Here is a 14,233-nt window from a genome sequence, read left to right as displayed (position 1 = left end):
CTTGTCTTGGGCTTCTCGCACTTGATTATTTATAGAGACATTTATGGAGAAAGCCGTGTGTGGCCCACGAGGCCTGGGTAGGCCACGACAGACCAGTGAAAGGAGCCCTTCTTTGCAGCAAGTCAGCTTCGTTCTTAGTTTACAGCATTTGTTAGGCTTCCACAAGCACACTCATTTTGGCGTTTAATTCCTGCCTCGTGTCAAAATATTGTGAGTGACTCCATCCCATACCTGCTGATTTGAGAGTGAAGGCATGCACAAGAATTGGTAACGGTGTTTCCTTAGGATTTGCAATGGCTTATTTCTACATCCACACATCACTATAGGTATTAGTGTTCATTTCATAATGAGAAGAAAAATCCATATTCCCAGATCTCCACTGCCTTGTGTATGTTTTTGCTATCTGAGAATACTAGGTGACAGTGAGAAGAAAAACTTAAATTAGAGTCTCTTTCAGGAGCACTCTTAGATGATGTCCTACATAGGACATCATACAAATGTCATCATAGGGACCCTGGGTGGCTCTGTGGGTTGAGTGTCCAACTCTCGATTTCAGCTCCAGTCATGATTTCAGCTCAGGTCGAGCTTGTGGCTCTCTCTCTCTCTCTCAAAAAAAAAAAAAAAGCATAAATTATGTCACTCCACGATGTAGGAGTGAGTGTCTTTGTTCCATCGTCTCTTTCTCTGAAAGACTCACAGCCTACAGCCTGGTGAAGAATTCAGATTTCTTGAATCTGAGCATTAGTAATCACGATACTATTCATGAAAAAGTTGCTGATTATGGTATTTAATTTTTGAAATATTAATTTTTTTATTTTAGAGAGAGAGAGAACATGAGCAGGGGTGAGAGGAGAGAGAGAGAGAGAGAGAGAGAGAGAGAATCCCAAGCAGGTTCCATGCTTAGCTCAGGAAGCCTGACATGGAGCTCCATTCCATGACCCTGGGATCATGACTTGAGCCAAAATCAAGAGTCAGACCTTGAACCAACTGAGCCACCCAGACACCCCTACAGTGTTCTAGTCTTATGAATCTTATTTACAAAAATATGGCAGCCTGAGGCAACTTAGCTATGACATTATGTTCTGTTTATGCCTTTATTCCAAGAGGGACTTCTGAATGCAGCGGGCTCAAAACCTTCCTTTGAAGCATAATTGGCCATGATCTATAGTTTTATCATTCTCCTCATGAGCTATGTGGATTTCATAGAGTATGGATTTTGGAGCCGCTCTTTTTGCTACTAACTTTTCAATTTAGAACCCCGAAACTGTGGCACCATTTGTTTTAAATGAGGATGTTCATAAACGCATTTGTCACTGTTCACTCCCATTTAAGGTCTGAAGGGCCTTGCAACGGCTGCCTAGAAACAGGAAGGCAGGTGTGGCTTTCCGTGTTCATTTACATGCTTTAGGTCCTTGCCTTTTCTTATGCTGTAGATGTGCAAAATGTGTCTCTTGGTCCCTTGGGATCCTTTGGACCAAATCAGTACTTCCACTCACTACCCTCAAGTCTTCTCTTAAAAGGTCAAAGAAATACCAGCGGACAAATGTTGGAAGGCTGGCCATATTTATCTCAACAACCTATTTGATGTGGGTTTCATCCTACGAGGCTATCCCCCTAGGTCTCATGATTATTATGTTACAAAATTCTCATAACAATCAGAGATCAGGTTTTTGAGTTTTAATATCGAGTCATGCTTTGCCATTCGGTTTCTGCCCATTTCCCCGCAGAGATGCCTACCATCCGACTTCCTGCTCATCAGAAGCCCCCGGCTGAAGTGCCTGAGGTTTGCATCAATGACCCAGGCACTACAACACCCTAAAATGTCTCCGGTTCATCAGTGCAAAATCACATTGATTCCAGGAGAGCTTTAGAATAAGTTTTATTTTATGACAAAACTGCAAGTATAGTAGCTTCCTAATAACCCTCTAATCTCCAGCCATATTTGCTAACAGAGGAATTGTTTTAAATGACTTCATGTTTGAAGTTGGGTTCCCCAGAAACAGGATGGGGAAGGAAGGATTCTGATCCCGTAGGGGCTGTGGAGTGTGAGTCAGGCTTCAGTGCTGTCCCAGGCCAAGGCAAAGAAGCTGGATGTTCTCACTCGGCACCTGACAGTCCCAGTCGACGGCCCCCGGGGTCAAGGACGGATTGGAAATCTAATCCCCGGCACTGCTGGTTCTTTGCTCTTGGAGTAAAGTGCATCCTGGTGGCTGAGTGATGGAAGGGGAGCTGCAGGGGTTGCCGAAAACCCCCCAAAAGGGTAGAAGCAACTCACAGAAAAGGGATTCCAGGGAGCCCAGGTGGAATATTATCGTTACCTGCCACAGTGCAAACATCACTTTCTTTCACTGTCTTCATCCCACGAACATTGATTCAGTGCCCACCATGTGGTGGGGAAACTGACATGACATGTTTCGTACTCTTATGGGGCTTAGAGTCCAACAGGGGAAAGACACTGGTGAGGAGGGAAGGAATCAGGAAGAGATGAGCTGCATAAGGAGCAGTATCCAGACCTGGATACCGAAATCTTAACCCCAAAGATGATGGTATTAGAAGGAGGGGCCTTTGGGATGTGCTTACAAGGGTGGAGCCCTCATGAATGAGATTAATGCCTATAAAAGAGAAACCCTGTAGACATCCTAGCCCCTTCCACCACGTGAGGACACAGGGAGAAGGCGAGATGAACCAAGAAGTGGCCCTTGCCGGTGCCTGACTGTGCTGGTGCCTCACTCCTGGCTTTGCCAGCCACCAGAACTGTGAGAAATACATTTCTGTTGTTTATAAGCCACCCAGTCTGCGGTATTTCATTAGAACAGCCTGAACGAATGGAAACACTTTCTGTGCCAGGTTTCTTCAGTTTCAGTAAAATGGGAATTTTTCTTAGTTTATTGATTCATTTGGAGAGAGACAGAGCATGAGCAGGGGAGGGGCAGAGAGAGAGAGAGAGAGAGGGAATCCCAAGCAGGCTCTGTGCTATCAGTGCAGAGCCTGATGCGGGGCTCAAACTCACAAACTATAAGATCGGGACCTGAGCCAAAACCAGAAGTTGGATGCTCAACTGACTGAGCCACCCAGGCGCCCCAGTAAAATGGGAATATTAATAGTGGCCATGACATCACAGGGTGGTGAAAAATCACACAAGTTCCCATATACAAAACACTGGAGGAATTCCTGGCACACAGTAAGCATTGTATGTGTTTTGCTGTAGGAATTTTATTTCTTCTGGGAACTTCTGGTCATACCGTTGTAGGATGGGGTCCTCTCTGGCCCTCACTCCCACCAGGGAAGTCACACTGGCCCTTTCATGGATCCTCAACTACATCAGCATGTTCACATTTGCTGGGTCTACGTTTGGATCTCTCTTTCCCACTCACACACCTCTTCTGCCAGGTCACCCCTTAGGGAAACCTGCCTTGACCACCCTACCTGCTTTCTTTGAGAGATTCATGCCAAGACCTGTATAAGAAGATGCTAGGACATCGAGGATTTGTTGCTATATAATCCAGGGTGGGGTGTGGGCAGCGGTGGGGTAGAGAAGGCGGTCTTGGGTTGAGCATGTGGAAGTTGGGGGTAGACATATGTGGTTTGTTCTAATCCTTGTTCTGCTTTTGTGTACGCTTGCAATTTCCCACAATCAAGTTTTTGGAAACTTCTCGCTTACTTCACAGCAGCACTAAGAGGACCTGATATTTTCGTTTGTTCATTCCCATCCTCCTCCTCTCTTGAATATAGATTTCAGTTCACTGCTCTTTGAATCCTTCGACAGTGCCGGGCACCCAAGGGGCCCTCAATCAGCGTTTATTGAATGAACCTAGAAAGGGGTGAGTCAAGGATATCTAGGCCTGACCAGGACTTTGGTGGGAGTTTGGCCCTTTAATCTTTACAGAAAAGGGTAAAAATTTGGCAGACAAATCTGTCTAAACTCTTCTTCTCCTTTTTTTAAAATACAGCACCACCCTTTACAGTCCCTCACACCACTCCAGACTGATGGGCCAGAGCCTTGGACATGGTGATGCAGTCCTGAGATTCTTGAATCCCTGTGAGTCAGCACTTTGAGGCTCCTCTTATCGGCTCAGGCAGATTCCTGCAAGGAATCCTGGGATGCTCCAGGCTATAAAACTCAGTGATGGCAGCATCTAAAGATGAAGGCTCAGTGAGTCCCTGGACATTTTGGACCCCAAACCCCTGATGCCCCTGGAAATTCCACGTCTGGAGTTGGGTATGGATAGGGCCGGGTGGAGAGAGCTGCAGGATGGGGAGGCAGGAATGAAGCTTTTATATTTTTATCTTTGGGCTGTGTTGGCGGAAATGGAGGGGTTGCCGTGAGCTAGACAGAGCAAAGCCCATGTAGACAGCAGCATGGGTGGGAACAGAGGGGGCCGTTTCCCCAGATGATGATGAACGTATCTGTCCCTGGGAATAAACACTGCTGCTTTGAGGCCAGGTGACCGAGTGTGGATCAGTTAAGGAGGGATACGCTCTCCTTTGTGCAGCCTCACCGTGCTGGGGTTTCAAGAGGTGTCCGGCCGCTTGGACATTTAGATAGTTTATGGCTCCTGGAAGCCCCGGATGCAGAGGCAGAAGTGAGGTGCCACTCAGATGGCTTCACAGACCCTGGACATAATTGCAGGTGCACAGAGGGGACTCTGCGAGCAGACATGGATGCCCTAGAGAATATTTTAGAAGTACCCTGGAGAAAAAGATAGATCCTGTAAGGGTTCTGGGTCCAGTAATGCAGGATGATCAACAGATCTGTAAAGAGGGATCAGGGACACTTGAGAGGAAGGAAATAAATAAGTGTGCCCAGCACACTGTGACTTGGTGGCAAACTACTAGGAATCTCTTTCAAGGGACGCATTTCATCTTCATTTTTAATTTTACTGATAAAATAGTCAAGCCCAGAGTTGAGGGGAGGGAAAAACCCGCTAGCTTTTAACTCAACCCAATGCATTTGATTTGGAAGTAGAGAGGTCAGCATTATGGAAACATACCAACTCTAAATCAGATTTTATCCAAGTTATATGCAGCCCAATACTGTGTTAACCACAAGCTTACACATCTCATTTCCTTTTCTGTCTAGTCCTCCATTTAATAACCTGAAAATCTATCCCTTTATTGAGTTTCATGCTATTTTCTTACTTACACACGATAGTGTTGCTCCTACCGATTGCCTATTGTCACGGCACATTAGTCAGGTGACTTTGTTGATATTTCAAAATTACTCTTCCTGTATTTTTTATTCTATCATCCAGTTTAAACAAGTGGTTGGGAGCACTCCTGTGATGAAAGAAATAAGGCTATACTTTCTTTTTTTTAAAGAATAAGTTGCTGCCACAGTACGATAGTTGGTATTATTCTGGCTTGGAGCTATGAACTTACAGCTCACCCCTTCCCCGCCAGCGCCTAATTTACTGACAGTAGTCCCCAACGCGAAGAAAGACAAAGCGTGGGAGCCTCAGGACGGTGTGGCTCATGAGATATTTCCCGGAGACTATGGTACAGGCTGTCAGCCAGACCTTGGGAGACGGACACAAGGCAACAGCCTCTTGCCTCAAAGGGCTTCCAGTCTAATCAATAGCTGTTGATTTTGACCCCATGTAGTCCTGTGGTCCTATAAGAAAGGGGTGTCCTGAACCCAGGTGGGGAGCCCTCGGCAGTCCTCAGGCAACCGGACCACTTGGGAACTCAATTTTAAAGGAGGGAAGGAGTTGACTGGGGAAAAGGTGGGAAGGGGACAGAAAACTGTTTTCAGTTGCTGGAACAGCGGGATTGCAGCGTGGAGGCCACAGGTGGCGTTTGGTGGACGTGGCGCCACCACTTTGGCACTTGGATATTCTGGGAACACGAAGAGGTAGAGGGGAGGTAAAGCGTGGGGTTATGGAGGAATGACTTTGTCACTTTAAGGGGCTTGTCCTTCATTCTATAGGCAAGAAAGGAGATGATCTCGATGGCTGGCTCTGAACGGCCACGTGGGAGACTGAGTGGAACTGGGTGAGAGTGGGTCAGACTAGGGCCTGCGGGAGCAAGGACAGCGGTGAGGGACAGCGGAGAAGGGGTGTGGCTCAGGGTAACTGTGCACACAGAACACGGTCTAGTTCACATTCACTGATTCAGCAACCTTTGAGCATCAACTCTATGTCAGGTATAGTGATGTGGTCTTTCCCCCAAAGAGCTTTCAGGGTCTGTCGGGGGCAGATACATAGACAGATAAATCAAGGGCCGATGGTGCAAATCAAAACTGCAATGAGATAGGACTCACACCGGTTAGGCTGGCTGTCCTTACAAAGATACACTGACCTGTTTTAAGGATAAGTAACAAATGTTGGCAAGGATGTGGCAAAGAGGGGAACCCTCCCGCACCGTTGGTGGGAAGGCAAACTGCTGTGGCCCCTGTGGGAAACAGTATGGAGGGCCCTCAAAAAGTTAAAAATAGAATTACTATAGGATCCAGCAATCCCACTTCTGGATATTGACCCAAAGAATGCAAAGCACTCACTAACTTGTAAAGATACCTGCACCCTGTGTTCACTGCAGTCATTATTCATAATAGACAAGATACGGAAACAACCTAAGTGTCCCTTGCGATTATACATGTTATTATATATATAATATTATTATATAACATAAATATATATTTAGTATACGTTATTTGTATTAATACATTAACATACATTAATATAACTATGTATTCTTTATTCATAATGATATATATTATTATTTAGCCATAAAAATAATGCAATCTTACCATTTACAGCAACATAGGTGGACTGCAAGTTGCATTATGCTATGTGAAATAAGTCAGACAAAGGCTAGTACTGTATGATCTCACTTATGTGTGGAAGAACAAAAACAGCCACGAAACCCCCAGCTCATAGATACAGAGAACAGACTGGCAGTTGCCAGAGGCGAGGGGTGGGGTGGGCAAAATGGGTGAAGGGGATCAAAAGGTACAAACTTCCAGTTATAAGATAAATAGGTCATGGAATGTAATGGCATGGCAACTGTAGTTAATAACACTGTACTGCATAGTTGAACATTGCTGACAGTAAATCTTAAAGTCCTCCTCACAAGAAAAAAAAGAACTTTGTAACTATGTGTGGTAACGGATTGTTAACAAGACTGATTTTGTAGTATGTACAAATATCACATCATTATATTATGTACCTGAAACCATATGATGTTATATGTCAATTATACTTCAATTTAAACAAAAAAAAAAAAAGAGAGAGAGAGAGAGAGAGAACCAGTGGGTACGAGCTGGGACGGGGTGTGCTCAGCGAGCCGTGGGACCATTGGGCAACTGGCTGGTTCAGAGGGGACAGAGGGGCATCAGGGCAAGCTGAAGGAAATAACTGATAGGAGCTCAATCCTGAATAAATGGCAGATCAATTAAGCTTACAGGAGAAGAAGGGAACTAAGAACAAAGTTACAGAAACATCTCAGAATTCCTGGTGTCTTCTGAATGGCCAGAGTGCAGTAAAGGCAGGAAATGGGGTTAGGAAAATTCTGGGCTGGTTCTGAAGCAGAGAAAGAAGGTAGGAAAGTATATAAGTTAGGAAGCACGTGTGCGCGTGGCACGCATGCGTTCACACGGTCGAGAGCATTTCCCTAGTGACTTCCCTGCAAACTTTTGCTATGAAAGTACCTGAATATTCACATCCACACTGTGGAAGTAGCCTTAACGGCTTTGCAGCACAGGAAACAACACTAATTGATAGTCATTGAATCATAAAATCCTTTTGTGTATTTTATACGCAGGGAAATCTAAACTGCTGACTGACCAAAAATTAACAATTGAATTTTGATTAATAAGAAGAAAGCCATCATCTTTGAAAACACAGAATGTTCTCTGTTACAAAACATTACAAAGATAGATTATGAGTGATCAGTTGTATCCATGTATCCACCGTGGTATCCATGACGGAGTCCCTGTGTGAAGATTGAGCTGTGATTTTTGTAAACTATAATTTTATAAATTAATTTCATGGGTTGCATTAGTTTATAAGATTTCAGGTCTCTCACATTCTGCCCATAGAAGATGGAAGTCTGTATTTACTCTAGAGCTATTTTGCTCTTTTGAATAGATAGATACTGATTTTGCTAATGAAACTCAAGAAATTTTTCATTAAGTCCAAATCAAGTTAAACTTATCACTTATAAGGAACAAAACATAGACTTCTTCTTCCTTTACTTCCAATAACCACATTAGTTATTAGAATGTGCTTGCAACAAATATGACACATAATATCTTGCTTTTTATCCACTCACTGGCAAATGGAAAGCCTGTTTAAACTGTTACTGAATTTTATTATTACTCATAAAGGCTTGCTTGCCCCATAAAATATATTCACTGAAGAGCTGTTGTACAAGAAAGCTGGTCAGAAGATATGCTATTCTTCCCACAAAGCACTAGTACAGTTGGGTTGTGCATTACTTTTTCCCAAGGACCAGCAGAAATCAACCCATTTATTGCTGGTCTGCAACTGAGCCTTAAAACTGTACCTACTTTCTTGAATTCACAATAAGGGTCAGATTGACCAATTTAAACCAGCAGATGTAGAAAATGCTGTTTTTGTCACGTCACCCCCATCTTTAAGTGGGTGCCTTTCTGCAGCCCTAGGCTAACACCTACGAGGGTCCCTTCACTGTAGACAAAGGGTAGAGAGATGTTTTTGGCAGATCACACACACACACACACACACACACCACAAGAGCAGCAGCCACGCCCACATCAGCCCCGCTGCAACCTCTGTGTGCACAAGAGAACTTTGCCATTAGGAAAAACAAATGGTCCAAATTATTAGAGGAAATACGATTCTGAAGAAAGAGGAAGATAAGTACATGAAAGAGAAAGAAAAAAAAAAACACAAAACACTGCCAGAATGCTCAGAGGTAAATAAAATCTTTCTGCACTCGCAAAATATATTGGTTATAGGTTGTTCTAAAAACATTAAGCCCACAGTAAGAACCACTACCTGTAGGAGCCGTAAGCCAAGAAAATATAAAAAGTTGTTGTATAGATCGTTCAGGAAGTTTCCATTAATAAAACTGAACATAGGTTAAAAAACATAAAGCTTAATCTCACCAAGAGCAAAGGCAAAGCTGCGTCAGAATTTTCCGCATGTAGGGAGAAGGGGGCAGAAAGTCACTGAAGAAATCAATCTACCCAATCAGCAAGGAGAGAACTATGTTTAAACATTTCTGGCCAGTAGTGCTAACTATTGAGAACCGACTGGCCCTGCGTTTCTAGGCAGGAACTAGGTGACTAGTGCTGGAGGGGGAACGGGTCGTCGGGGGCTCCTCCTGAGTCAGCAGCTGACTGGCTGCGTCTGCCTCCTTGCTCTGCCCAAACTCCTTCTGCTTGCCCATAAAATGAGAAGGTTGAACTAGATCGGTGGTTCCCAAAAACGGTCCCCGATGGGCAGTCAAGCCACAGCAGTGTTGGGGGTGTGTGTTGTGGACTGAGCCTCCCCTGATGAATATCCCTGACGAGCACTGAGGTGGACCGATCCATCATCCCTTCAGCTGCCCCCGGGCCTGGAGAGATGGCGATTCCCCCCCGTTCCCTGATAGCTCTGCGGGGTCTGGGGGTCAGGCCAGCTCCAGGACCGTTCAGATGCTCCGGGGTAGGCCGGAAGGAAGGGCTTCTAGCACAGCGGTTCCCAGCGTGGGGTTCCGGGGACTGGCAATGTCACCACCACCTGGGAATTTTACCATCTCACGGTTAGAACTCTATTTTCCTTAGTTTCTGTAACCATAGCAATTATCTTGAAACCTTAGGAATATTGGCAGTTAAAAGATGGGTTCCTCCACCTCATGACTGCAACAAAAGCAAGTTACTCAAAGGTGTTGGTTGGGCTGTACCCAAAGGTCTGGAAAAAAAGTTTCCTTAACACAAAATACAGTGCTCGTAAATTACGATGAACTCTCACAATTAAAAAGCCTGGCTTTAAAATAATTCGATTTTATATTTTAGAACTTGTCGTTGACAAGGTTGTTTTGAAGCATGTCAGAATAAAACCTAAGCACGTACAGGTAAACTTATTCAAAACATGATAGAACCTTGCGTTACTGTCTCTCTCCTTAGTTTTCTCTTATGTGTTGAGAAAAGTAATGTGAGACAGTGACTTCTGGATTTCTGAGAATGAATGACACTAGCTTCCTTCCCATGGCCACCGTTACCGCTGCTATGACCACCACAGATGCCGTTCTCTGTGACAAACACCTTCTCCAGGAGGGGGCAGTGAGGGGGAGAGTCAGTAAATTGATGTATATAGATGTTCGCAAATTGCCTAAAGTAAAACAATAAAACTACGGTAAGTAAACCCAGGAAATGTGCTGAAAATTGCATTCCATTTCAGAAAATTTTTGAAACAATCCTATAATTTTCTAAACATTTTTTAATGCATTTCCCTCTCGTGAACTTCGTCACCTCGTATTCAAATAGTAATTACGGGATACATTATAAAATAGGTTATTTCAAGTAAAAATGATTTTGAATGTAAGAGGGGATTAATGTGCCAGCCATTAATTTGACAGAATCGATTGAATACGAACTTGGCAGAGAAATAAGGTCTCCCTGTCCCCTTTCTGGTGTGTGTTTTTCTTGGAAGACAAAGTTCAGGGAATTCAATTCCCCATTCAGAGAGTCATTCCACAGTCAACTTTTCTTTGTTTAAAATAATTTGGACAATCAAACAAGGACACCTACAGGACATTCAAACAACAGAAGTGAGGAGATGACTTTTACTGACTGGGGAGCTGCTGCCCTGGTTTCTGGTGTCGGTAAGTTCTCCCTATGAGCACTGCTCAGGGCAGAGAAACCCTGCACTAAGAAAACAGATGTGTGATCAGGTCCTGCTTTCACCCAAATGCCTTTCCATTTCTATTCATATAAACGTTGACAAAGGAACGCCTGGGTGGCCCAGTCGGTTGAGCATCCAACTTCAGCTCAGGCCATGATCTCACTGTGAGTTGGAGCCCCGTGTCGGGCTCTGTGCTGACAGCTCAGAGCCTGGAGCTGCTTCACATTCTGTGTCTCCCTCTCTCTCTGCCCCTCTCCCGCTCATGCTCTGTCTCTCTCTCTCAAAAATAAACATTAAGAAAAATTTTTTTAATTAAAAAAACTTTTAAAAAAGGTCGGAAAAGCATCTCCTCTGTTCCTTCCTTGAGGGGTCATAAACTGAGATATTATAATTTCCTAGAAATAACTGCTTTGGGTGTCCCTTTATTTTTATTTTATGAGTAAATGATATGAAGTGGCTTTTAGATGACCTGGGTGACTGCCTTTGATGCAGAAGGCCTGGCTTCCCTCCTATGAAGGAGGATCGGCCTCGGGAATCAGAAGAATGCGTCCGACACGTGCATCTGGGGCGGAAGCTGAAATTTACATCCGTTCTGTGACTTCTACATGTAGCTCGGTGCCTGACATTCAAAGGACTCTACCAGTGTTTGATTAAGCCATGCTTCTCAACTATCAAGACAGCAGCTTAAGAACAATTATATCAAACAAAGACCCCTGCTTTTGGCAGAAATTCTTTTGGATCCAAACAGACAAAGCTAAGTGAGTCTACCCAGATGATCAGTTCTGTTCTGTTTGGAGGCAGGAGCCTTCAGCGTTGTGGAGGTTCGTATGGATATAAAATGTGCCCCCCACAACATTTTATTCGTTTTTCTATTTTTCTATTCTTTTTTTTATTTTTTAATTGTTATTTTTATTTTTTTTTTTTTATTCTTTTTTGTTTTTTTTTATTTTTTTATTATTTTTTTTATATTTTTTTATATGCTTTCCATATTTTTAGTATTTTTTCTATTTTTTTTTTTTTTTTTAGTTTTGATTTTGTTTATTTTTTTTTTTTTTATACATTTTTTTTTGTGTTGATTTTTTTTTTGTTTTCTCCTTTTTTTTCTTTGGTTTCTTTTGTAGATTTGATTTCATTGTTTTTTTTTTTTTTTTTTTGTTTTTTTTTTTTTTTTTTTCATTTTTTTTTTTTTTTTTTTTTTTGTTTTTACATTTTTTTTACTTTTATTTTTTTTTGCTTTTTTTTTCTTTTCTTTTTTTTTTGATTTTTTTTAATTTTTGACTTTTTTCTTTATTTTTTAGATTTATTTTTTTTTCTTCTTATAATTTTATATTCTTTTTTATTACTTTTTTTTCTTATTTGTATTTTCTTTATTTTTCTTTATTTGTTTTTTTTTGTTATAGTTATTTTTTTTGTCTTTTTTTTTTTTTTTGTTTTTTTTTTATATATTTTTTCATTTTTATTTTGTTTTTTTTCTGTTATTATTTTGTTTTCTTTTTTTTGTATTTTTTTTTTTTTTATTTTATTTTTTTTATTGTAAATAATGTTAGATTTTTTTATTTTTTTTTTTTTTATTTTTTGATTCTTTTTTTTATTTTTTTTATTTTTTTGTATTTTTATTTATATTATTTTTTTATATTTTTATTTTTTTTTTTTGGTTTTTTAGTTTTTTATTTATTTGTCTTTTTTTTTGTTTTTTTTTTTTGTTTGTTTGTTTTTTTTGTTTTTTTTTTTTTTTTTATTTATCTTTTTTTTTGTTTTTTTTTTTTTTTTTTTGTTTTTTTTTTTTTTTTTTTTTTTTTTTTTTTTTTTTTTTTTTTTGTTTTGTTTTTTTTTTTAATTTTTTTTTATTTATTTTTTTTTGTTGATATTTTTTTTTTATTTTTTTTTTTTTTTTTTTTTTTTTTTGTATTTGTATTTTTTCCTTTGTTTTTGTTTTTTATTTTTTTTTATTCTTTTTTTTTCTTTATTTTTTTTTTTTCTTTTTTTTCCTTTTTTTTTTTTTTTTTTTTTTTTTCTTTTTTTTTGTCTTAGTTCTCCTAAAAAAATCTTTTAATTTCCTGTATGATTGGGTTAATAAGAGCATCTTACACAACGCTTCTAAATCCTTTGGGATCCCCTGGGTGATAGGAGTGTTTTTTGTTCCACTGAGGTGACTCTTCTTGGGTTGGTCATCAGAAAGACCAAGTCATGACTAGAAACTTGGAACTTTCAACCCTAGTCTCCATCCTCTAGGAAGGGTAGAGGGAAATTAGAGATTGAATTAATAAACTATCATGCCCAAGTGATGAAGCCTCCATAAAAATGTGTAGACTGTGGGTTACAAAGAGATTCCAGACTGATGAACACATTCGTGTGCCTGGATGGTAACCTACGCCATGCTTTGTGAAGACAGAAGCTTCTGTGTGTGGGACCCCTCTGGACCTCACCCTATGTACTTCTTCATCTATGTCGTTTATTATATCCTTTATAATAAACAAATGAAAATGTTAAAAAAATAAATAAATAAAATAAAATGGCTGAGCTCTGGAGTCATGTCGTCCGGGTTCTAAACAAGGCTCCACTACCCTTGGATAGGACGCCAACTCTGAGAGTTTGGCAGGTAGGCTACTAGTGAGGGACTGATTGCCTTTGAGAATGACCCTTGTGGGGGAAGTGGAGGCAGGAGTGAGCAGAGACGTCCAGCTACGGACTGGATGTCTCTGCCAACCCCACGAGGAAGCTTGGGAGCTAGAATGGTCCACAAAAGTGGCCGCAGTTGGGCCTTTGAACTCTCAGGCAGATAGGTCACTGGGTGTGGGCCATCCTGGAAGGGGCGTGGCCGTGGGCGAGGTTTGGATGTGGAGGTTTCTCTGCAACGGAGGACACGCTGGAGGGGCTTCTGGCAGCTGAAGGCTGTGTGACAAGACACTCCCAGGCAGTGAGGGTAACGGGTCCTCAACATCTCCTCCACTGAGGGGGGCCCTGGGGGGCGTCACAGAGTCCACCACACTGAGCCTCCCCAAGCTCTTCCTCCAGTGTCAATGAGACGTGAGAGCAGCATTCCCCTTGTAGCATCCCGATGAAGTTCAACATCCAGGTATGCAGTAAATGCTCTAAAAAGCCTTAGCTATAGTACAATTATTGCTGGGCTTTAAAAAAAAAAAGTTTATTTATTTCTGAGAGAGACACAGAGATAGCATGAGCAGGAGAGGGGCAGAGAGAGACACACACACAGAGACAGAGAAGATCTAAGTTGGGCTCTGTGCTGTCAGCACAGAGCCTGATGCGGTGCTTGAACCCACAAACTGTGAGATCATGACCTGAGCTGAAACCAAGAATTGGAGGCCCAGCCGACTGAGCCACCCACGTGCCCCATCACTGGGCTTTTAATGCCCCGGCCACACTGACAAATTCGCTGTTCCTAGAGCCCAGCAAGCTCTCACACCTTC

The sequence above is a fragment of the Hyaena hyaena genome, unplaced genomic scaffold (genome assembly GCF_003009895.1).
Source record: "Hyaena hyaena isolate Hyena2069 unplaced genomic scaffold, ASM300989v1 scaffold_2065, whole genome shotgun sequence".
Taxonomy (NCBI): Eukaryota; Metazoa; Chordata; class Mammalia; order Carnivora; family Hyaenidae; genus Hyaena; species Hyaena hyaena.
This window is presented reverse-complemented; position numbering follows the sequence as displayed.